The following is a 26,077-nucleotide window of genomic DNA, read 5'->3' on the forward strand; positions in this document are numbered from 1 at the left end:
TTTCATGGAAGTGACATCCCATCACTTTGACAGTTTTCTCTTTATTAGAAGCAAGTCATTAGGCCTAGCCTACATTCAAGGCAAAAGGATTACACAAGGATGTAAATACCAGGATCATCAAGGTCATCTTCAAAGAGACCTGCCACATTTATTTTCTTACATGGTGATACTTAAACTCGATAAAGTTCAGTATTCAACCAAGGTCACTCAGAACTTGGCAGAGCAGGATTTGTACCTTCTGACCCCAAAGCTTATTTCTAGCATTATGTCATATATTCCACATTATGTCTGTCACTGTGGCTCTTCCTTATTCAACTGCAACCTTATTAAAGTCAGGGGATGCTTATATCCATCATGGTGATAAAAAATGTTGGTGAGTAGATGGATAGATGAATGCATCAACTAAAATCCATATGTTAGAATTGTACATATAGAAACTGCTAAACCAGGGTTGGAAATAGAAATCCAAGACTGTAAAACATAGCATGTATCAAATTGAGAAAGGAGCAATGTAAGCAACAGAGGTAACCCAAACACACTGTTGACCTCATGGAGTTTTTTAAAGTTCTCTTTCCTTCTATGTGAAATATGGCCTTTCTGTTTTGGTGGGCAGACACAAAGTCCATATATTACTAGAATTTAGAGTAGAATGGCCAAGAATGCTCAAAAGGTATTGTGGAAAAAGCTACAGCCTCTTCCCAACCCAAATGTACTTAACCTACGTATTTACATTTATTTACCCGAGAAAGTCCAAACCTGTCACTGTGCTGTTTAAAAGGAAAAATGATTGTAACAGCCAAAATATTTATGCTAAAAGTGACTGAAGGAGAAAAAAAAAATCCACGCAAATTTGGAAATTTGGATCATTCTTTCACTTCCATGATAACTGGGTTATTTTTATATTAGTAAAATATCGTCCATAAGTGTTATAGGACAGGGAGAGGGGCAGCCCAAACCCCGCAAACCTGCCTATTCTACATGGGTTCTGCCATCCGCCGCATCAACACAAAACATAGGAGACTTTAATGGGAAGGAACTTTAATAAAACTAGGAAACAATACAGGTAAGGCAAAGAGTCTAGTTTCTAAATGAAGCACCCAAAGTTACCCATCCCCTCGTGGGTAAAAGTCCATCCAAATGGGATTGGCCCAGAACAAGGCCCCAAAGCCTGCTAAAAGTCTAAAGCATCTTCCAGTGGGGACCCACAGCAAAGGGTCACAAACAACCGGACAAGCCCGGAAGGAAAAGAGCAAAATCAACATCAAGATAAAAGCTGCCATGGTCACCTCCCCACGGGTCTCACCCACATCTGTGTCACCCAGTCCACGACCAAAAGACAAGCGCGGTTTCTTTACGTGTCTCTAGGCTCCATGCGCCTCCTCCAGGTCTCCTGGCTCCATCCTGCTTCCTTCCTTCCTTAGTCTCTTCTTCAGCTTCTCCTCTTCCTGCTCAGCTCCACCCTCCCTTGGGTGGGGCAGGGAACCTCCCCCTTTCCTGGGGACCACCCTGTTACATAAGGATAATAGAACTAATAGCCCTGATTTTTTGGTGGATACTTTTAATATGCATTTTGTTCAGGTAGTTCTCTTGTTCTTGCTTTTGACAGGGCCTCTGTAATATGATTTCATATGAATGTTTAGGGGATTAAATGAGAATTCACTGAAAAATAATTGGTGACCCTATCACTTTCTGTCTTCTACTGTACATTTAAATTTTATTTTTCTGGTTGGGGTCTTGCAGAAAGCATAGCTCTGTAGAACTGACCAGAAGCAGTCATGATGCAGCCTAATATGAAGGGGAGGAAAGCAGCAGTCAGAAAGTCCATAGTCTGAGATGGTTTGTGATATTCCCACATAGAGCTGGACTGTAAGTACTAAACTATTTTTCATAGCAATCACAAAAAGAACCTGCTGCACCTCCCCCTGCAGTGACCTTTAGGGCTAATGGCTTTCGCCAAGGTCCCTAGGTCCAGCTGGGCAAGGAACCAGCGCGCAGGGGAGTACAGCAAAGTTCCCTGAAGACATAGATAAGACAGAAGCTTATCAAAAGATTACAACCACCAGGAGCTAAAAAACCTTATCTCATCTTTCTAGAACTACAAACTTTATCCCTTTATTGTCTTTCTAAACTTCCTTCTTTCTTCTATAAAGGTCATTTGTTGTTAATTAAAAAATCATATGAAATCCTTAACACAAGACTGACTCAAATGAAACGTTACTAAACCCTGTAATAATTAAAATATAGTTTAGATTAAAAAAAGTAGTTAGTAAAACAAAAAATGCGATCATATAGTTTAAAAACAAAACTAATGGTCTATCTACTTAGGAATGAGGTAAATCACTCAGTGATAAGCTAAATCCATTCACTGTTCTGTGCTTTTGGAAACATATATATACTGGCAACTAACTTAAATAAAATGGCACTCAGATTTACACTCTCTCTTGAAGTGTGTCTGTTTGTCATTTCTTCAGCCGAATCCCTGACCACCCTGCGCAGTCTCTCAATCCTAAGACAGCCTCATCGTTCACTGTTGTGCTGGTCCGCGGCAAGAACCCTTTCTGAAAAGTGGGAATATGATTAACAACATTGCTGAAAACAAATTTTCAAAAAGTTTTCTGTTGACTAGATCAGTACAATGCAAGAATCTATTCCAGAGAAGAGTCACCTAACAGTGGTACTAACTAGCTTTTGTTATTTTTCTAAAAATGTGAGCACAGTAGCTCAAGAACAGCAACTTGCTAGGCAATCCCTCCATGACCTGGGTACCCAGAGACATAAATTTAGTAGCTGAGACATGGGAATCTAACTGTGTGACTATCCCACTCTACTTTCTATTTCTAATTCAGAAAGGAAACTTAGAGAAAGTTATCAACAAGAGCACGAGTCTCCAGAAAATCCTACACTTAAGAAACATTTCCACACTTTTGAAAGATCCTGTAAATCTGCTGATATTAGTGTTGAGTGTCTTTACTTGCAAGTGGAGGCCTTGGAATTGGCATTATACAAGCTGTAGCTTCATGACAGTGGAGCTGCACATTTCAAAAAGTTTACAGTTGGAATTTTTTTTCCTGGGAATTTTGTTTAAGGACCCCATGTTGTTACTGTTGATGGGTCATTTTTCCAGCAGCATTTGCAATTGTTGAGCAAGACACTTTTAGCTATAAAACTGTGTTAACCTTTCATTCCTCAACTCTTTGTTGACAGTACACAAGTTATCATATAGCCGGCATGGGAGTATGAGGTACAGTTCTAATTTCAGCTTACCCTCTGGCTCGTTCTATAACCTTGAAAAAATCACTTGGAAGCCTGTGCCAAAGACCTGCCATCTGTAACTTAGGGCTGGTTGGTAACCCTCCTAGGCCTGAGTCAGTGGACGCCATGAATTCTAGTGTTGGGCATTTAAGAAATTCAACCTGCTCACTAAGACTCACTTACACAAGAATTCTTTTGACTTTTTGTCACAGACCAGACTTCTTGATCAAATTATTGCTACAATGTTTTCTAAAATAACACTCCAACCCACATGGAATAATTTTTCTAAGTATGATTGACCTAATTCTTTCTAGTCCTGCTACTAACAGAGAGTGGGGATAAATTTTTTCATCTTACATATTTATTTCCATTACCTTCATTTATTTCCAGGATGCATGTGAACATCATGACCATTGAATTTCCCTGTGAAAAGTGCTAAACCAGGATCCATTCATCCTATTTCAGTGCATGGGAAGGGGTCAATATTGCTAGGAAAAAAATAATTAAAAAAATTCATACATTTAAGCCCTTCATAAACTCATAATACCTACATTTACTTCATGTTATCTTCTTATCCTTACATTAGACAGTATCAGCTAGAAACTCCCTTCCCCTAGTAATCTAAATAAGACTATCCCCAAGATTACCAGTCATTTCCCAGGGGCCCTTATTCTTCTGTTTCCATGTATGCTTTTCACTGTTCTAATGGCCTCAACCTCAGCTTGTTCTTTAGTTTCTGCAAAACTATTTATACAAGCTTTCGTGATGTTTTAAGATTTGGGGAAACAACTTAAAATGTATATTTCAGATATTCCTGTTCCTTAAAAATTCCATTTTCCCATCCTTTTACCAGAGATTTCCCACTAATCCTTCACTTTATGCAGCAACTCAGACTTCCTCCTGCCTTCTCTCTCCATTCCTTTCTTGCGTGTCCAATCTTCCCATTCCTCTCTCCCTGTTTCCGGAGCAAAAACAAGTTCCTCCCATGCTTTCATGTTGAGCAGCTCTTCCTGTGTTACGAGGGTTTCCACTCATACCCCTGTTTTCAGAGGCTCACCTTATACCAGAAACAGCTTATCAGAGAGTTATTCTTTGCCCCTGAGAGGAATCCTACTTCCATTTACAGTAGAATATATCCTCTGTATTCATGGAGGATGGGTTCCCCTTTAGACATCAAAATCCACATGTGCTCCCCTACGTTTATAGCAGCACTATTTACAATAGCTAAGCTATGGAAACAACCCAAATGCCCAAAAATAGATGACTGGATCAAGAAGATGTGGTACATATACACCATGGAATATTACTCAGCAATCAAAAAAGATAATCACATGCAGTTTGCAGTAACACGGATGGAGCTGGAAGGGATCATGCTCAGCGAAATAAGCCAGAAAGAAAAAGAAAAATACCAGATGGTCTCACTCATAGCAGGAATTTAGAAAACCTAAGTAAGGGACCAGGAAAAAGACTAATTAATACAAAGTAAAAATCAAAATCAACAAGCAACTATAAACTAGAGACACACTACGGTGGGAGGAGGGGGGGTGGGTAGATGGGGGGAGAGGAAGGATTAGGGTCAAAATAAGGGGGGGTGCAATTGTATGGGGAATATAACCAAAATGAAAATGCATACATTGTGCAAAAATGAAAAATGATGTAAGAATTATATAAAATAAAATATTAAAAAAAATCCACATGTGCTCAAGTCCCTTTTATAAAATGGCACAGTTTTTGCATATAACCTGGAACAACTTTCCATAGACTGTGAATCACCTCTAGATTACTTACAATATCTAATACAACCTTGTGTCACATAACAGTGTATTAGTCAATGACTACTGCATATACGATGGTGGTCCCCACATTCCTACTGCCTAGTGAGGTTGTAGCTAACATGTGTGTCTGTGTCTTAGTTTTAACAAGAGTTTAAAAAGTTTGAAAAAACTTATTTAAAAATGGAAAAAAGCTTATAGATAAAAACTTTTTGTGTAAGTGTACAATGTGTGTTTTAAATTGTTATTTTAAGAATCTGAAAGTAAAAAAGAAATTAAGTCTATATAGTAAAAAGACTACAGTAGCGAGGTTATGGTTGATGAAATAAAACAATTTTTAAAATAATTTTAGTGTAGCGTACATATGTAGTGTTTATGCAGTCTACAGTGGTGCACCCTAATGTGGTACGCCTTCATGTTCACCCACCACTCACTCACTGACTCACCAGAGCAACCTCCAGTTCTGCTCACCCCTTTCACAGGAAGTCCCCTACAAGTGTAGATTTTATTCTGTATTTTTCCATGTTTAGCTATGTTAGACACACAAATACTATTGTGTTACAATTGCTTCCACCATTCAGTACAATCCCATGCTATGCATATTTGCAACCTAGGAGCACAGTCTAGATCATTCAGCCTAGATGTGTAGTAGGTTATACAATGCAGGTTGGTGTAAGTGCACTCTCTTAAGTTTGTATAACTGTGATATTGCAATGAGGAATCTCCCAGAACACACCCATTTTGTTAAGCAATGCATGACTATATAATATAAATGCTGTGTAACTAGTTGTCATATTGAATTATTTAGGGAAAAATGACAAGAAAAAAGTCTGTACATGTTCAATATCAATGCAGCAACTATTATAGGCAACTATTATATTTATACTATGTATAAAATATATACATATTATATATTTTAGATGCCAGGTTTGCTCAATCCACAGATGTGGAGCCTTGCAGATACAGAGGGCTGGCTGTATTAGTAAATAGTAAATGTCTTCATTATGCTCAACAATGTATATTTACTTTTGTATGCTTATCAGCATTTACAGACTAATTTCAATTCTACTTTTCTCCTTATTTTGCATATACTTTCCCATCTATTTGCTATTTTAATATACATCCTCCCAACTATTAGGTAGCTGAGTTATTTCCAGTTTTGTTTTGCATTATGAATAGTGCAGCTGTAAACATTTAGTGAAAATTGATTTTCTTATTTGTATTATTTTGAGGGACTATATTCCCAATTGTGAGTTATGGGACATACATGAATAATTTTATAGATCTTGTGCTTTGCCACTGTATTTTCAAAAATAGTTGTCCTAATAAATAATTTTATCAGTGTATGAGTTTAGCTATTTTTCTTAGTTCTGCCAAGATTCTCTTTTGTAATTTCCAATTAGTCTAGCAGCAAGGCTAATCATTTCCCCAAGATTTCCCAAGATTATCTTCTCTGAGTTTTTCCTCCAGATTCATAATTTATTGTACAAATTATCTCATGATGAGTTGACATTACCCTTCTCCAGGCTTAGGAACTAATAGATGAGGTATAGTCTAGAATCTGTTCATGTTGTTTTCACAACTGGAGTTTTTTAGAACTCAACTTTAAATATAAGATCTTCAAAGCACTTCCTCCCTATGTGACCAGCAAACAGTTCAATCTACCTGTGAGAGTATAAGAGCTGAAATATTTTTCAATACCAGTGAACTGGAAGGGGGCATCGGCTTCTGAACCTGTCACAACTTTAATCTCACAGATTGTATCCTTCAACCTGTGAAGGGTTGCACCTACCTCTCAGTCTAGCAGGAAGATCTCTGAGTTTTGTGTCAGAGTGGGAAAAAAACAATTTAATGGGACTGCAAAAACTAATTTAATGGAATACTACATGATCATTAAAAGAATGAAAAACAGTGCACTATGTACTGGTAGGAGAAGAAAAGCTTGGTTGTTGAACTGTGTATGGTGTGTGTGAAATTAGTGGCCTAAGAGAAAAGAAAACTGGGGGGCAGAAGATAATAGAGGTTTTCTTCTCATTGTATATCATATATTCTTGACACTATTAAAAAATTTAAGTTTTTAAATAGTCATTTTTAACAAATAAGAAAAAGAAAATTGCTATGTACTCTGTTCTCCATAGTGAGTCACGGCCATCAGAATTCCAGGATGACAAAACTGAAATTTATATAGTTCGGGCCTGGCTGAAATCTCCCCGATTCTACTCCCAGCCTCTATTGCAAAACATTATAGCTGATATGGGAAAACATCTTGCATGGGTTCCCCTAGATACCCTGACTCCGAATCTGCTCAACCCCACTGAATGGAAGATCCTTTAAAAGAATGGGGCTTTTTTTCCATTCCCTCGTGTCCTGAATAACCATGGGTGGCACTCAGCCAGCGTTCTTGTCTGAAAAGCAAAGCAAAGCAAAAATCCCACAGAAGCATGTCCCGAAGGTCTTAGACTCACAGATCTTAAGTTTTGGAATGTGCTTGGCCTCCTTGCCCCTCACTCACCTGACACACCTTCCCCAGGTGGGCAACCGGGAAACCTGGAAGACCCCGGGCTGGGGGCCCGGCCCCGGGAGCCTCGGGGGCGCGGGCGTCTCCTCCTGCTCTCGCCCCGCCCCCGGCTTCCCGCGCTCCACGCCCATTGGCCGTTGTTGGGAGTGGGCGGGCCCTAGAGCGCGTCCGGGCGCCCGGGGGCCGCGGGGGCGGCAGCGCTCGGCGCTGGGAGCCGCGCTGGTGCTTCGCCTGCCGCCGGCGATGCCCGAGGACCGTGTCTCTGCCGAGGCTTCCACCCGGGCAGCAGCCGGGGCCGCCGCGGCGAACCGGGTCTCCGAGACCACCGCGGCGCCGGGGACTTCGGACTCGCTGAAGCGGTGAGCCCGGGCCGCCTGGCTCCGCCTCAGCGTCCTCAGGGGCAGTTGGCAGCGGGCGGGCGGGCGGGCGGGCCGGCGGGGTCCGCGCCCGCATCCGCGCGTCGCGGGCTCCGGGCTGCCCAGCGGTGACGGCCCCTCCGCCCTCGGCCTGGCTTTGGCCCAGATCGACTTCTGTGCGCGCAGGCGGCGGGCGGTCAGCGAAGAGCCGCGGAAAGCCTCGCGGGCGGCACCTGTCCGGCTTCCCGGTCCCGGCAGCTCTTCCTTCCCGGGTCTGGACGGGCGCGGGCATCCTGCAGGCTGCGTGCAGTAGGTGACCAGTTCCCCTGCAGGGGGCATGGGGAGGGGGCGACGAGGGTCGCAAAAGAGCGTGGTGTTTGCCTATCAGTCGTAGAAAAGGCTCCGACGAGCTTGAACTAGATTGCTCTTAGAAAAACCCATTGGTTTGCAGAATTGCATAATACGCTGTATCTCATCCAGAAATAGTTTGGGATGTCAGTGTAGTCATTTGAATGCAAATTGACACTTTGCGTCCTCAGTAAGTTTCAGGCTGTCGTACTTTAGCTAATGGATTCCTTTCATTAAAGGGATTTATTAAAGCACAGAAAAAGAAAAGGAACCGTTCATTAGTGTTTCGAGGTCCCCAATTTTGAGGGATTTCCGCCCCCCCCCCTCGCTTTCACCCCCTCCATTTGCTTAGGATTGCATTCATTCACAACTGCATACCCAGATTCCAGGGCTTGGAATGCTGTAAATAGCGGGTGTTCAGGACCCCGAATCCCACTTGATAGCAGAGGGAAAGTCGGCGATTCGGGGAGAACCGCTCAGCCTGTGGACACCCCATGGTCCCCTGCGCTGGAGAGACTGCTCTCCCCCCGGGGAGAGCTGGAGGACGCCCGGCGGGTCGGGTTGTTTATTGCAGTCGTTTGTTTGCTCCCAGAGTCCCCAGAAGGCGAGCTGCTTACCTGTTATGACCCTGCTCACGTCCCTGCGGGGTCCACTCGTAGCAGCACCAGCTCTTTCTTCTGTGGCCTGCGTCGGCCTCCAGTCCTCTCGCGGAAGCAGGCTAAGCAGACTTTTATTTATTTATTTATTTTTTTCTTTTACTTTCTACTTTTCATCTACCAAGCATTTTTTTTTATTTTATTTTTTTAATTAATAAATTTTATTTTTATATTCCCCATACAATTGCAATCCCCCCATTCTGACCCCAATCCCTCCCCTCCCGCCCCCCACCCCCCAAAAAGTGTCTCTGGTTCATAGTTTTTGTTGATTTTGATTTTCACTTTCTTATAGTTATTCATTTTCCTGGTCCCTTATTTAAGTTTTCTACATCCCTGCTATGAGTGAGACCATCCGGTATTTTTCTTTTTCTTTCTGGCTTATTTCGCTGAGCATGATCCCTTCCAGCGTCATCCATGTTGCTGCAAATTGCATGTGTTTATCTTTTTTGAATGCTGAGTAATATTCCATGGTGTATATGTACCACATCTTCTTGATCCAGTCATCTATTTTTGGGCATTTGGGCTGTTTCCAAAGCTTAGCTATTGTAAACAGTGCTGCTATAAACATAGGGGTGCAGGTGTTCTTTGGAATTGATGTTTCTGTGTTCTTTGGGTAAATACCTAGGAGTGGAATCTAAGCAGACTTTTAAATTAAGTTGTTCTGACAGCCCAATAACCAGAATTGTATCCTCTTCCAATCTTTGTGTTTTTGTGCGAGTTGGTGGGAGCCTGTAGTGGAGAGAATGGTAGACCTTTTTGCGGAACCGAAGTCCTAGGGTGTCATGCTTCTTGGCGCTCCTTTCCGGGTTCAAGTTCTGGTGACATAGTTCCAGCCTGATTTGTCCTTCCCCAAGCCTCTGTTGGTTAGGATTACCTATTTCTTATCCCGTAAGGATTATGAAAAGGAATTGTTGGCTTGAAAGTATGGTGCTGGAATTTAGTTTGCCCCCGTTCAGAGGATCAGAAAATTATGGATTTTTAAAAATGAGGGCGTACTGAAGATCCTAGAATACTGCAGTTATTGTTCTTATTAGGCAGTTGGAGAATATAAATGATGCTCTGTTTTATCCAACAATTAGAAAAAAGTATTAAGTGTTTTTAATGCATCCTTTAAAATTGCCCATGATGCTGTGAATTCTCTTGTAAAATAAAAAAAAGTACTTTTAGTTTATCTTTTCTATAAACTTTTTTTGCCTATGCTGAGAGGACTTGAGTAGTGTTTTGTTGCTCCTAGTTGTCAAGATTCCTAGTGACTTCTTGTTTAAACTTTGTGTATTTTGGGAGATGAGGTGAGGAAGCTTTAAAAGTAGTTCTTTCTCTTTTGCCTCTGGCAATTTTGTGGTGGTAAGGAGAACATGTTTAGTACTAATTTGTGAGACTAGAATGATTTAAAGAATTTTGGGGAAATAGTTCTTCTTTTTTAAAAAATTTGCACTGTGATTGTGCTTTCTAGAATTGTATAGTATACTATATCTTACCCCAAAATAGTTTGTATGTCAGGATAATCATTTGAATGCAACACTGACACTTATATTTCCTAAAGTTTTCTAACATTTTGTGGTAATACACTATATTAAAGAAATTTGCAAAACAGAGGTAAAAGAAAAAGCACGTGTAGAGTTTTGAGTCATCAATTTTGAAAGATTATTTTTTCCAATTTGCTTAGACCTGCTTTTATCCACAACTACATATTCAGGTTCCAAATTTGTATTCTGAGTTTGTTTTCTTTGCTAAGTTATTGGCTTGTTTCAAGCAAGTTATGTACATTTTTGAGGCAAATCAGCAGTGAGCTAGAGAGATCATTTAAAAGGCTTCCCACTTTGATCCCAGTTTGGTTTCCCTACCAAAATGGACAGTGACTGATAGTTTTTTGAAGTTCAACACTGCCCTGAGTTTAGAGAGCATCAAAATAAGTAAGCCTCAGTCCTCTATTCTTGTTGGAGAGACAGCCGTAGACATAGTGAGTCACTATACTGTGTGGTAGGCACTATACTTAGGAGAAGTAGTAGTGCCATGTGGAATCACAAAGGAGACGGCAATGAATTTAGCATTTCACCAGGGCCATGGAGGACAACTAGAATTTAACTACATTAGTTTTCCCATTTAGTCAAATAGGGGAACTTCTGATTTACTTCCAAATAATAAACTAATTTCCTATATGGTCCCCAGATTTAGGCTCCTGGTATTCACACCCTTATGTCGGCTCCACTCACATTGTATGAGGATTGGGCTGGATACCTATATATACATGGAAGAAATGGCTGTGTGGTTTCCAGGGCTTGGTCATAAAAGAAATTGCTGCTCACACAGTGGTGTCTTGGCTTGCTTGCTGTGAGGTTAACCAACTGTCATGTAACCAGCTACACTCTGTAGCTCTATGAAAAGGCTCATAGGGCAGGAAACTGAATTTACTCTGAGCTATAGTCACCCAGTCCGAAAGCTATTTCTTAGCTTCCCTGGCAGCTACGTTTATCTTTGTTGACTAAGTTCTTAGGAGCAGAAGAGAGATGTGCAACTTCTTATGCTGGCCTCCTCAATCTTTTTTTTTTTTTTTTTTTTCGTTATCAGTTCTGTAAGGAGCCTTTTAAAACATTTTCCCCCTAGTTGCCCCCATGAAGTTATAAAAACCATTCTATAGCTGCTTGTACACTGTATCTGAGTATCTGTGATTTATTCACAAAAAGACTTAACTTTTCTTCTATCCTTGTATCCCCCAAGAACTAGATTTTGCTCCCTTGGGGATAATATTATCCCTGTGGAAAGAGCATCCTTTAAAAGAATTGGGTTTTCTCTTCCTGCCTTCTCTTTTATCCTTCATGTGGTTGGAAGGCAGATGTGTGCAGTGACTTCAAACCTGCAGACAAAGAGAAAGCAGGCAACGAAAGAGAAGGAACCTGGAAGCTTAGACAACATCTCAGAACAAAGCTGCTTGCCCATGTGTAGGTAGTTCATTTAGAAAGAAACACTTTGATTTCATTTGAATTGTCTTATTTTGGTACCTTTCCCATAGTCTGTACTCTGACAGATAAGGTCCCATCTCTTCAAAATTGCTTAGAAATTTAAAAAATCTTTAGTTAGTTTTGTGTCGCAAGGATCCACTTACCTATGAATATAGAAATGTTATTTACCCTTCTTCCATTTGCAAACACCTTATGATACCAGGACTGCAAATTGTATAAAAATGTGGACTTTTGTAGGCGGTATCTTATAATTACTGAACCGAGGTGTTACCATGCTTTATTTCATTGCATATATTGATAGTTGCTGCAGTTTTTTTTTTTTTTAACCATTAGTTTTGAAGCAGTAGAATATAATAAGAACACAAACTGGATCTACTCTAGGTACAGTTTTCTCATCTGTGAAATTGGTCTAATGGTAGTACTTACCTCCCAGGGGCTTGTGAGGGTTAAATGAAGCAGTGCTTATAAGTTATTAAGCATATCGCCCAACTTACACTGTGTCGATGATTACTGTTATTACGTTAGACCATTTGTAGGTACATTTCAGAAACTCAAAAGGATAATATTTAAGAATTTAATTCTCAAAACTTCGGTCAATGATAATATAAAGAATTTTTACCAGACTGAAAAGCTTGACAGAATTGCAACCTTTATGTTTGGATTATGATCAAGTTATTTGCACACTTAGCAAAAAATCATTGCTGTTCAGCATTTAAAATGTAATTATTATTTTTACCAGTTGGCCTTTCTTAAAGTCATGCAGTGTTGAGTTATGTCTTTAAATCTATTCCTGTGGCAGAATCTTATCAAAATATAAGAAATTTAGAAAGATTACGTGTCAAAATACTCAGTACATACTTGTATATTTTTACATATATATCATACATAAATAACTAAAGTTATCATACTTAACTAAAATCCCAGAAACTGAATACTCTGAACCTAATGTAGTTTATCACATCAGACATTTCAAACATAGAAAGTAGGCCCGAGAAGGTTATTTGCCTGCTAACTTTGTGTTTACATCTCCTAAGTTTATCCCAATATACAGCAGATTTGTCCAACCCTCCAACCCCCTACTTTAAGCAAGTCTTAAAGTGATTACTTAATGTCTTTCTATAAATCTCATTTTGTGCTGTTTTGTAAAACCTCCATTTTGAAAATCTACATTGTATAGAAACACATGTCTTGAATGTCTCCAGACAAGAAAGCCTTACCATTAATTTTAATGTTTGTACTTTGGGGTACAACTAAATAGGGAGAACTTGAAAAAAGAATGGGCGGAAGCTATTAAATATTTTTGCTCAGAATGTGTAGAATATACTCATTAATTTAGTATTTTTTTTAGAAAAGTAGAGATGCTTTGTTGTAGCTGGGATGATTCTTAATCATAAAATTTCTGAAATTCTTGTGATTTTTTTTCACACGTATCTGAAGTTATATGCCAATTTATTTGTGTTTGGGGTGTGGTCCTCCCTGCCCACTGCCTCTTCCCAACTTCCCTTGCAAAAGGAAGAAGTGAGTTTCTGATAGTGAATTGAGCAGGTATTTAGTATTTTATATACCTTTTTGAGCTATGTAACTTGATATTTGGATACTTGATAATTTATCTTATTATGTAATTGATGAAATGGTGCTGTGTAGTAATGTTAGTTTAGCCATATATTTATGCTGTCTTGGAATGTGTGGTTATAATTCTGGGGGAGAAATTATTTGTCCATGTTCACAAACTTGTAAAAATATAGTGTGAGAGTCTAATCATCTAACTAAATAATGAAATGCATTTATCATTATTGAAAAAAAGAGAAAAGTCTGTCAAAATGTAATGAGAATGGGTAAAAATGTATTAGCTTGATGATAAACAGTGCTCCTGAAATAGTAAATAGGTGGGATCAACACTGGACTTTGGGGGACAGTATATTGAAAGGATAAGACATGACTTTAATCATTTATTTGATGCAGATTTGCTGTAATTAGTTTTAGGCCAAAAACTTTAAAATGTAACCAATATAATAATTATCATCAAAAACTGAATACTGATTCTTGAATTTCTTCAGATGGTTCAGTGCTTTGCAACCTACGAGTCTCCAGTTGCCTATTTATAGTTTAGGACTGAAAATGCTTTTTCAACTACTAAAAGAAATCAACCTGTACTTGCTATTTGAGGAAAAATCTTGCCTCAGCTTACCAGTGAAGGATGGCTCAAAGATTTTGCTTTTTTTTTTTTTTTAAGATGCATTTATTTATCCATTCAAGAACTGGGGTATAAGCCAGAGGTGCAGGGGGTTGAGAGGATTCTCCAGAGAGAGTGGGGAGCAGAGCAGGCAGATACACTGAAATACACGGCTGAGGGGAGCGGCTGGCAAGACAGGAGAGGTAGGCTGTGTCATGTGAGTTAGCTCCCTGGCCTGTGTCATGTGGGCTAGCTCCCTGGCCTGCCAGGGATTGAACTCATGCTGCAGTGGCTGACAATAGCTTGATAGCGCTGTCTTTAACACCTGCGCTACCAGGGAGGCCTCAGATTTTGCTTTTTTGATTGATATTTCACTCATCTACATATTTACTTATGGGGGCATTCACAAGGTGTACCACATCAATAAGCTTTACTTGTCCCATTTCCAGTAATTGTATGTTTTGGGGAAACTTTTTTTTTGGTAAGGAATAATTTGAATCACTTTTATATCCTGAAGTTGGTTTCCAGAGATGAAAAGGATGGCCTTTACTTCATTCTCAGAATTATGAAATTTAAGATTGATTTCCAAGGGAAGCACTTTGATTTAACACATAATGTGAATGACCTAACATTTCTCAATTAATAACAGTAATGTGAATGGATTGTTACAAGTAAAAAACACTGCAAATTAAATATTATAACATTGGAACCCCAGAATTTTACAAATTATCTAAAATTTCCCTAAATTAAAAACTCACTCTGCATGTATTTCATCTTTCTCTGAAAGCACCTGTGTTTAAGAAGAGTTGTTTTCTCTTATGAAGCAGTTTTTTAAAATATTGCTGTTCAAGATTCACATTGCATGTAACTCTAACTGCAGTGACATCCTGGGACAGGGGGAGGAGTATCAGTTTTTTGGTTTTAGAGTAAAGATATTATGAGTTACAAGAAAAATTTAGTAATTGCTTTTTTATTTTTTATTTGTATTTTTTCAGCTTCAAGTTTATAATCTCTAACATCATAAATGCTTGTATTTTGATATATGCCTATATCATAATTCATTCAGAGTGATAGCTAATCCTTTTTCTGGCATTCGAATTTCTTTTGTCTTGAGTACTTCAATCATTTATATTACTACTTTTTCCTCATGTGTGTTTGAGTTTGTGGCCCTTGTCATCAGTGTGAGGTAAAATCTTAGCTCTGTAACACGTGGTATAGATCTCAATGTCCTAACTTCCAGCTGGGTAGAGAGGTTTCACAACTCAAGCATTTGCATAGAGTTACACTATGATTTATTGGGGAAAATTACAATAGTAATTCATATAATTCAATTGGCAGTAAAAGGGGAGGCTAGGGAGTCCAGAAGCCAGTGGGTGGCATTCAACTCCTCAGCTTCCCTAATGGGGCCAGCAGATAGACCCTTATAGTCAGCTCTAGGGAGTGGGGAGTATTGCTCCACCAACCCCACATCCCTGGATAGTTGCCAAAACCTGAGAAAGCTTCAGAGACCCGAGGGATATTGAAGTCAAAGAGTCTAGATTGTCCTAATTCAGCTCCCATAATTATTCTGCTTCTGGAGGTGTATGATCAGAGCCACCTATTCAATTTTTTGGACTTGTTCTCTCTCATCAGATCTAGTCTCTTATCTATCCTTGCCTCTCACGTCTTTTCATCAATGTCCTCACAAACAAGTGGTTGCTTATAGCTGTCTCTATAACCCCTACGCCACCAGGGAGGCTCCATACAAGTGGTTGCTTAAATTGCTAAGTCACTCCATTTCAATTACACCAATATCTTGATCATTATAATATCAGCACATACAACAATATGCTTGGGGAAGATGCCTATGAAGATGGTGATCCCATCTTTCTAATTAATTTTACACTATTATCACTTTTCATTAACTTAGTCACTAAACACATTTTCTTTCTTTTTTTTTTTTTAAAGATTTATTTATTTATGCATACAAGAGCTGGGATACAGGCCAGAAATGTAGTGAGGAGGGTGTGGCGGTGAGAGGATTCACCAGAGAGAGTGGGGAATGGAACAGGCAGACTGACCGAAATACACAGCTGAGGGGAACAGTGGGTGAGATAGGAGAGGTCTACTGTGCCATGTGGATTGCTCCCTGGCTGGCCGGGGATCGAACTCATGCTGCAGAGGCTTTGGATTGCTTCATAGTGTGGTGCTTAAACCCTTGCGCCACCAGGGAGGCCCCACTAAACACATTTTCATGGTGGTTTGTTTCATTAGGACATTAAAATTGAAAATTCTTGCTTATTTACTTCAATTTATTAAATACATATTTATTTATTTATTTATTGTAAATATACATATTAGACAACTCAGTATGTAACAAGGTTTTCCCCATCACCCTTCTCATCCCCTGCAGAAAGGTCAATGAGATTTCCTTGTGAAACCTTGAGAGTAAACCATTAAAAAAATAAGCTTTCATAGGACCAGAAGGTCCACCCAATTCTGTTGGGACTTGTAATTCTATTCAGGTGAGAAACCAGAGCTGTGTTCTGTTTTGTAATAACTTCTGGGGCGCTGTTGTTGCCTCATTGAAATTCTTTGGTTTGGGAACAGATGTCTGCTGGCAGTGACATTTTCTCTCCCTGGCACTGCTGTCCTCACCCTGGCCCAGTGGCAGCCATGGCTCTCCTTTCTCAATTGCTTGCTGTGTGTTGCCTTTTCATAGAGCAGTAGACCTTAAAGACTGTCTAGTAAAGCATAAGCATTTGACAGACAAAAAAAAAATTGCTTTTTCCTAAAGTTTCCGAAATAGCCCAAGGAAATAGGAAAAAAAAATAGTGGAAAGTGTTTTTCTAAACCCTAAATAATTTGTAGATACTGAATTATCACTGTTAATATATTCTCTTTGCTTTTTTACATTCAGTATCTATTTAGCTTTAAATTTAAACTTAATTTAAGTTTTGTTTAAATTTTAATTTTGCTGAATATTTATTTTTTTAAAAAGATTTATTTATATATTTATACAAGCACTGGGTACAGTCAGAATCTCAGGAGGGTGAGGGTATTCACCAGAGCCAGAGCAGGGAACAGAACAGGCAGACTGACGAAATACACTGCTGAGGGGAGCAGCGGGCAGCAGGAGAGGTCTGCGCGCCATGTGGGACCCTCGCCCTGTGCCCAGGGATTGAACTGGCGCTGCAGAGGCAGCAGGCAGCTTCACAACCCAGCACTCAACCGCTGCGCCACCAGGGGAGGCCCAATTTTGCTGAATATTTAAAAGAAATGTGTTTATTTAAAGAAATGACAATATCAAGAGTGATAAAGAATTGTCTGGAGACTTATAACTGTGAAAAGGATTGCAGACTTTCCTGAGCAAGGGCTGGTGCAACAGCTTTCCATAGAATGGTTTTGGCAATGGCCAGCCTCGGTTTAATATCTCAATAATAGGCTAAATCGTGCCCATTATTGGTCAACATATTTTTAAAAAGAAGGATAAATTTTGGAATGCATAGAAAAATACAAAAGTCATCAAAAGCGGTAAAATATCAGCTCTAAAATTGCTATTGGAATCCCTCCCATAGGCAAAGTTTTCAGTAGCAATACTTTAAAAGACCACAAGATGGCAAAAGAATTCCAGAATACCCCCTCTTATTTGTTTATATTTTTAATGTTAAATTTGGGAGAGGCAATTATCAGATCAGATGTTCTCTGATGAAAACATAGAAAGGAAAGTTTAAGAATGTCTATATTTAAAAACTCACAGGATACTCAAAATGCTTATTCTGGCAATTTTTTACAATGCTTATTATTTAGGCAAAGAATTTCCTGCAATATGATGAATGTGAGCAGCATTGTGGCATCACTTTTTTTTTTAAAAAAAAGATTTATTTATTTATGCATACCAGAACTGGGGTGTAAGCCAGAGGTGTGGGATTGCGGGTGAGGGGATTCCCCAGAGAGCGTGGGAAGCAGAACAGGCAGATCTACTGAAATACATTTCTGAGGGGAGCAGCGGGCAAGGCAGACCTCTGCTGTTCCTTGTGGCTTAGCTCCCTAGCTGGCCAGGGATTGAACTCATGCTGCAATGGCTGGTGATAGCTTGATAGCACTGTCTTTAACCCCTGGGCCACCACAGAGGCTAGTGACATCACTTTTTTTGTGGATCTGTTGGGACAGAAACTTTGTTGCTGCTTTGAGGTGGGAACATGAGGAGGGACACAGCAGTTGTAGAGCAAGTTTGCAAGGCAAGACTCTGCTACTTGAGCACAAGTTCTTGTGCCATTTATTGAAAGCACACAGACTAGTAAAAGCTGATCATGCGACAGTAGTATGAGGAATAAAGTCTGGAGGGTGGGATAGGAATGGGGGACAAAGTTTTACAGGGGACAGGGAAGGGGACATCATGACCATGCGCCAAAAGCCATTTGCGTCAGCAAAGTATTTGATGTTATCACAGGCAGAGTTATCCTGAGACCACCATGGAGATAGTCATGTAACCAGGTCAACAGCGGCCTAGGCATCCATGGGCCTGCCTCGTGATACGAGCTATACTCTGTAGGTAGTCAAGGAATTCTCTGCTGTGATTTGTAGATAGCAAATAGGTCACAGTTGCCCATGAGTGGCCAGCTAGTAGCCAGCTCATAGGAACCCACATGGATCTAAAAAAAAAGTTAGACTTTTAGACACAGAGCAGAAAAGTACTTGCCAGTGGCTGGGAGATAAGAGAAATAGGGAGAGCGTGGCAAAAGGGCACAAACTTTCAGCTATAAGAAAATTAGGTCTGAGAATCTAATGTAAAACATGGTGACTGTAATTGAAATGTAATATAAATGTAAATAAGCATACATGTATGTTGCATATATGTGCATATGTGAGGTGATAGATATGTTAATTAACTAAATGGGAGGGATCATTTTGGTCTATATGTACATCAAACGGTCACAGTGTATATACCATAAATATCTTACAAACTTATTTGTCAGTTACACTTAAATAAGTTGGAAAAAAATCAATATTGGCAAATGAGTTAGATATTTGTTAACAAGCATTAATATTGTCTCTTTAGCTTTGAAGTATTTCCTCCTTTTCTCTTTTCTGACCTCTGTTCCTCTGTCTCCTTCTATCAAAATGTTATAATATGATAAAAGTAATATAATGTAGTGGTTAAGTGGGAGGGGATATGGAGCCCTACTGCTTGAGTTCAAATAGAGCCCACCAGTTATTAATTCTGTGACATTCAATAATTGACTTGGTTCCTTGTACACCTTGGTTCCTTTTTCTGTAAAATTGAGATAATAATGGTGCCCCCTTAGTTTGATTGTTCTCAGGGTTAAATGCATTGGCATGTAGAACAACGTCTGGAATATAAAACGTTTAACTTTTATGCAAGTAAAATTTCATTTTTTTCTGTTCATTTATGAAGTTACCATGTTTTACTTTCAGATGAGCGAATGGAGGATTTTCTCTTACTGAAAAAAAGCTTCTAAATTTAGTTGCTTTTGATGTAGGTGGTATTTAGTAGCTTTTTTTCCCATTCTGTCAGTCACTTCTCCCATCATTAGCTTAGTCACTGAATAGAAGATGACGGGTTTTGTATTAATGTGGAGGATTTTTATTAAAGGGTTTAAGATGATTAAGCTCCTGAAATAAAATAAGAAAAAGAGAGATGAAAACAGACATGTGCTATCTATATAGAAGAAAGAACTTTTCAATAATAAAAACTTAAAATACTTCAAGTGTCCAAAAGATAATGTATGATAAAATATAATTTTGTGTTTGGTAAAATCATAATATTAAAATGAATGACATGTCCTTATGTCCCGACCCGCGGGATTCGGAGGCACGGGAAGAGAAGGGCTGAGGATTGAAATGAGGGGCTTGACAACTTGACGCTAGCGTTTGCTTCTTTATTTCTCCTTTATCCTTTTCCTACTTTTACATGTCTTTCCTTTTCCTGACTTTCTTACTTCCCTGACCTTCTCTCTGCTCCTCTCGCAGTAACCCTTGCCGTATCTCCTTACAGACTCCTCGTGATTCCTTGTGATTCCTAATGATTCCTCTCGATTCCTCCCGATTCTTCCCTCTTATATCCCTGTAGCTCCTCCCATCATGCCTCTCAGTCTCGCGTGATTTACAGGAGAGCGCAGGGGTCTCTCCGAAGGCGAAAAACCTAATTCATCGAGCACATGTGCAACATGGCGCATGCTCCAGGCGGCTCCGGACATCCTTACCACACAGTTAAAGAAATAGACTATTCATAGTACCTTTTTTTAAAAAAGATTTATTTATTTATTTTACACAAGAACCAGGGTACATGCCAGATGTGCAGGAGGGTGAGAGGATTCACCAGAGACAGAGTGGGGAACAGAACAGGCAGCCTGACGAAATACACTGCTGAGGGGAGCAGCAGGCACGACAGGAGAGGTCTGCTGCGCCATGTGGGACCCTCACCGGCAGGCTAGGATCGAACCAGCGCTGCAGAGGCTGCAGACAGCTTCACATCGTGGCACTCAACCACCTGCACTACTACCAGGGGAGGCCCTGTTCATAGTACTTTTGAAGCTCCATGTGCCCCTACTGATCCCTCCATGTTCTTCCCCCATTCTTACATTCCTTTTCTGATACCTTAATCTCTCACATTAAAGAATATTTTCCCATTTAGGGTCATATTAAAAGAATGTATTGCTTAGATTTGTATGTTTGAAAACTTTATGTGAAGAGAATCATAGAGGTATTCTGTAATTTGCTTTTTTTTTTTAAGTTGAGGTAACACTGGTTTACAGCATTGTTTACAATTTGGAGGTATAAGATCTCCCTCTTCAGCCTTGTTACCACACCACACCCACCACCAAAATAGGGTAGTCCTCCACCTTAGTGTGTCCCTCAAAACATTAGAAGATATTCATCCTTCAAAACTCAGGTTGGGCATTTATTACTTTTTTTTCAAAAATAAATCCTTTTTAAATACTTTAATATTGTCTTAATATTGGCAAACTGTACTGCAAGTGATTGACTTTGTCACGTTTGAAAAAATAGACTATGTTTCTTTATGTTTATGTTTCTTTAAACATGGTTTAAAGAAATAGACTATTTTGAAAAACATGGTGGCGCAGCGGTTGAGCACTGGGTTGCGAAGCTGCCCGCTGCCTCTGCAGCGCCGGTTCGATCCCCAGCTGCTCCCCGGCCACCAGAGGAGGGTCCCACATGGCGCGCAGACCTCTCCTGCCGCCCGCTGCTCCCCTCAGCAGTGTACTTCGGTCCTTCTGCCTGCTCTGCTCCCCGCTCTGGCTCTGGTGAATTCTCTCTCCCTCCCGCACTTGTGACTGAACCCAGTGCTTGTATAAATAAATAAATCTTAAAAAAAAATTTAAAAAAAAAGAAAAACATTATAAATTAATAACTGATTGGTTCTGAAATAAACTGAATGAGTGTGTCCCTGGCATAAATCCCACTTGGTCTTGGTGTTTGATCCTTGTAATGAATTTTTGAATTTGGTTTGCTAATTCTTTTTTAGGATTTTTTTTAAACTATGTTCATTAGAGAAATTGGTCTGTGGTTTTCTTTCTCATGTGTGGTATCTTTGTTTGGTTTTGGTACCCGTGTGTGATGTTGGCCTCATAAAATGTGTTTGAATGTATTCCCTCATTCTCAGCTTTTTGGAACACTTCTTCACTCGGGACCCTGTCCACCTGGCTCACCCCAGCACCTTGGCACCTACCTCCCCAAAGTTAAGAGTGAGCTTCCACACTACACAGCTCTCCCTGCCTGGTACCACCTTACCATGGGGATGTGGAATTTTTTTTTTTAAGATTGATTGATTGATTGATTGATTGATTTATACAAGCACTGGGTACAGTCAGAAGCTTAGGAGGGTGAGAGAATTCACCAGAGACAGAGTGGGAAACAGAACAGGCAGACTGACGAAATACACTGCTGAGGGGAGCAGTGGGTGGCAGGAGAGGTCTGTGCCGGCTGAGGGCCAAGCGCTTAACCGCTGCGCCACCAGGGGAGGCCCAGGGATATGGATTTGAATTGTGGATTCCACCCTGGTGTGTGCCTCTCCCCACCCATCCTTTCTTTTTCTGAGTTGAGTTTCCTCAGCATCTCTTCTGTTGTGGGCAGCTGATCTCTGACGTCCAGTAGGTGTTCTAGTTTTGCTCCAAGTCACGGGATCCTCTCAATCAGTGCCTGTCTGGACTGCTTTGGATTATTCTCCTAGAAGTGAAGCAGAGAACCTCTTATGACACCATCTTCTCCCAAGTCCATCTTGCTTTTTTAAAGTAAACATTATATTCCTGTCATTACTCCATTTAGATGCATTTAGCTGGGTTAATCATTTTAACTGCTGTATAATAGAATTCTATTATGTGAATATACCATTTATTTTGAAGACTTAATTTTGCTATTAAAAATCAGTGCTGCTCTCAGCAATTTGTACTTCTTTCCTGGTATAGTTTTTCCAGGCTACACAGGTAGAAAGGCAATGCTGGAAAGCTACAAATAGTTTTATCCATGTGCCTTTTCTTCAGCAGTGTACAAGAGTTAACATTATTACTTTGTATCCCCACTAACATTTGGCTTTTTAGGTCTTGCCTGGTGTGTACAAAATGGTCTCTGCTGCGGTCACTCTGGGCTCCCAGGAACTTTACATTTCCTCTTTCCTCTGCCTGCAATGTTCTAACCCTCTTCCCTCCCCTCGCCTACTCAGAGGCCCAACGTTTCCTCTTTCCCCTTCTTTAGGCCTTTACTCAGTGTCTCTAGCCTTTTTTTTTTTTAAAGATTTATTTATTTATTTATTTATTTATTTATTTATTTATTTATTTATTTATTTATTTATTTGTACATACAAGCACTGGGTACAGTCAGAAGCTCAGAAGGGTAAGAGAATTCACTAGAGCCAGAGCGGGGAACAGATCAGGCAGATCGACGAAACACACTGCTGAGAGGAGCAGCGGGCGTGGCAGGAGAGGTCTGTGAGCCGTGTGGGACCCTCAACTGTGGCCGGAGATCGAACCGGCGCTTCGAACCGACGCTGCAGAGGCTGCAGAGGCTGCAGAGGCTGCAGGCAGCTTCGCACCCAGCGCTCAACCGCTGCGCCACCAGGGGAGGCCCTGTCTCTAGCTCTTTGTGAGACCTTACCTGTCTAAAATTAAATTGACATGCATCTTTTCCACTCCCTAGCGCCCCTTCATTGCTTCATTTTCCTCCATAGCACTTCTTACCACTGTCTTTTTCACTGGAACCTGAACTGCACAAGAGTAGGGACTTTGTATGTCTTAGTCACTGTTGCATCCCTAGAGCTTAGAGCAGTACCTTGCACTTGGTAGACTTTAATAAATAGTTGCTGTCCAAGCAGAATGAATCTCAATGAAGTTTCATTTGAATTTTCTTGATTATTAATGAGATTGAGCAGGTAGATTTCTGCTAGCTATTTGTATTTACCCATCTGTGAAATGCTCCTTTAAATATTTTGTTTGTTTTTTTTTTAAATCAGGTTGTTTAATACTTTATTGATTTTTAGGGTTTTTAAAAATATAAATTCAGACTGTAACTCTTTGTTAATTACTTGCATGTTAAATATTTTCCCACTCTGTGACTTAGTTTTTAAATTTCTTTTCAAAAATTGCTGTCTTTTAATTTTAATTCTAAGTGCTGTAGTTTATTGTTATTTTTCCATTGTGGTTTATGTGGAGTTTTATGAGTAGTTCTTTCCTATGCAAGGTCGTAAAGATATTTTCATATATCTTCTTGTAAAAATTTTAAAGCTTTGGCTACACCTTCAAGTATGTACTCGGAATGGATTTTTTGGTAGAGTGTGATATGCACGGCTACTTTTTCTTTTCCTATGGAGACCATTGTACCCCCACTGATATGCACTGCCACTTCTGATGTATCTATCAAATTATGTAAATACTTACACATTTTTCTGAGCTCTTTTTTGTTCTGTCTGTTTTTTGTCTTTCTGAACAATGCTGCACTTTCTTGTATATTATCACTTATAATGCCTCTTAATATCTGGTGAGGCAGTTTTCCTCTTCTTGCTTTACTTTCATGGGAAAGTCATGGTATTCCGTAGCCTTTCATATAGATTATCAAATTAAATTAGAATTCGCTTATCAAATTAAAGGAAAAAAATATGTATTTGTTCAATTAGGGTTCTGATTTATATTTAATTGAATTTGTACATTTATGTGAGGCATATATGTATAATGAAGTTGCCTTCCATAGTGAGCACAATTGATAGTCCAAGTAGGACTACATGGGCTGCTGATGCCTACACTCTAACCAACATAGTTATACTTTTTCATCTGTGCTAATCTCATAGGAGAGAGGTGGTATCTCCAAGTAGTTTCAACTTGCATTTCCTTTTCTTACTTTCTTTAAAAAAAAAATCTCCTTTTGTGAGGGTGTGTCTCTCATGGGACTGGGCAGATTTAATCTGTTTAGGTGTTAATGGGTAGATTAAGTCTCTTTAGGTGAGTTCAGCCATTTTGGTGAGTTACTCAGTTTTACTGGATCTCAGGGGGTATACATGCTTTTTCTTAATTTTTTAAAAAGATTGAATTTATTCATATAAGAACTGGAGTGTAGGCCAGAAGTGAGGGGGGTGAGAGGATTCACCAGAGACAGAGTGAGGAGTAGAACAGGCAGATTGACTGAAATACACTGCCGAGGGAAGCATCGGGAGGAGAGGTCTGTCTTGGGTCACCTCCCTGGCCGGGGATCGAACTGTGCTGCAGTAGCTGAGGGTTGCTTCATAGTGCTGATGCTTAATCCCTTGCACTACCAGGGAGCTCCCTTAATTTTTTTTTAAATTAAAGTAACATTGATTCATAACATCATATAGGTTTTAGATTACAGTGTTATAAATCAATGTCTGTGTGTTATATTATGTTCACCACTAAGTCTAGTTTCTATCCTTCTTGTACAGTTGATCCCTTTTACCAGATTTACCCACCCCCAACTTGAGCAGTTGAGTATTTTTTCATATACTTAATAGTCATTTGTATTTCTTTGTCATTCATTTCCTCTGCCCATTTTATTATTGAGTTATTTTTTTCCTTATTGACTTTTAGATGACCTATAGGGTAATTAATCATTTGTAATATGACTTGCACATATTTTCCTAGATACTTGTACACTTTAATAATGATTTTTACAATTGCTGACTTTGTGACCTTTTTTGTGGTAAATTGTTTCTTTTCTTGGTGCTACTTTGTAGTTGGAATAGGGGCTTGGCCAGAAAATTGTACAATTTTAACATTCCCGAAAGATTATATTTTTAAAGAATCCTTATGTTACTTTGGCAACCTGTAGTTAAAACTTGAGGACATTTGGTTCTTTCCCAGTTTGGGGCTATTACAAACAAACCTGCTATGGACATTTGTTTACAGGTTTTGTATGAAAACAAGCTTTTCTTTCTCTAGGACAGATATTGAAGAACAGAACTGTTGGATTACAGAGTAAATGCATGTTTAAATTTATAGAAAAGAGCCAAACCACTTATAGAGCGGTTATATCATTTTGCATTCCTGTCAGAAATGTGTGAGAGTCCCTTTGCTCTGTGTTCTTTAAACATTGGTATTGTCAAATCATTCTAAGAAGTGTGTAATAAAATCTCATCATGGTTTTAATTTGCATTTCTTAATGACTAATTATGTTGAACATCTTTTCTTGTTCTCATTTGACACAGTTATATCCTTTTTGGTAAAATATCTGTTCAAATCCATTGCCAATATTTTACTTGTATTATTTTCCTATTTTGAGTTCTAAGAGTTCTTTGTATATTCTTGATACAAGTCCTTTGTGAGATAGGTGATTTACAAATATTTTCTTCTTATTTGTAGTTTGTCTTCTCATCCTCTTACCAGTGTCTTTTAAAGAATAAAAATTTTCCTTTTAATGAAATGCAATTAATATATTTTTCCTTTATAGATTATGGATTTAGTAAGGGAACCCAAAGATTTTTCAATTTGAGACTCTCCAAAAGAAGAGAAACAGAAACCAAAATTAGAGATGCAGCACAAATCTAGGAATACTGAGTCACCTGTATGGTGGGATTAGTAA

General features: G+C 39.4%; 1 protein-coding gene and 1 long non-coding RNA gene across 3 annotated transcripts in view; one reads left to right on the forward strand and one right to left on the reverse strand.

The window, feature by feature from the left end:
• Positions 1 to 973: 973 nt before the first annotated feature.
• LOC119259855 (uncharacterized) lies at positions 974 to 7,608 on the reverse strand. 2 transcript variants are annotated; one of them, XR_005128591.2, is made up of 4 exons: positions 7,537 to 7,608; positions 3,627 to 3,740; positions 2,434 to 2,558; positions 974 to 1,785 (listed from the first exon to the last, which is right to left on the reverse strand). It is a non-coding gene; the product is annotated as an uncharacterized LOC119259855 (long non-coding RNA). The 2 variants fall into 2 exon arrangements; XR_008554239.1 differs by lacking the exon at positions 7,537 to 7,608 and adding an exon at positions 4,584 to 4,619.
• A 244-nt stretch (positions 7,609 to 7,852) lies between these two features.
• ZNF638 (zinc finger protein 638) overlaps positions 7,853 to 26,077 on the forward strand; it is a 102,357-nt gene continuing 84,132 nt past the window's right edge. The window contains exon 1 of the mRNA XM_054701716.1: positions 7,853 to 7,901. The gene's annotated coding sequence lies outside the window, so the exon portion shown is untranslated. The remainder of the gene's footprint in view (positions 7,902 to 26,077) is intronic.

The sequence above is a fragment of the Talpa occidentalis genome, unplaced genomic scaffold, assembly GCF_014898055.3.
Source record: "Talpa occidentalis isolate TD23 unplaced genomic scaffold, MPIMG_talOcc4v2.1 talOcc4.5, whole genome shotgun sequence".
In the NCBI taxonomy this organism is placed as follows: Eukaryota; Metazoa; Chordata; class Mammalia; order Eulipotyphla; family Talpidae; genus Talpa; species Talpa occidentalis.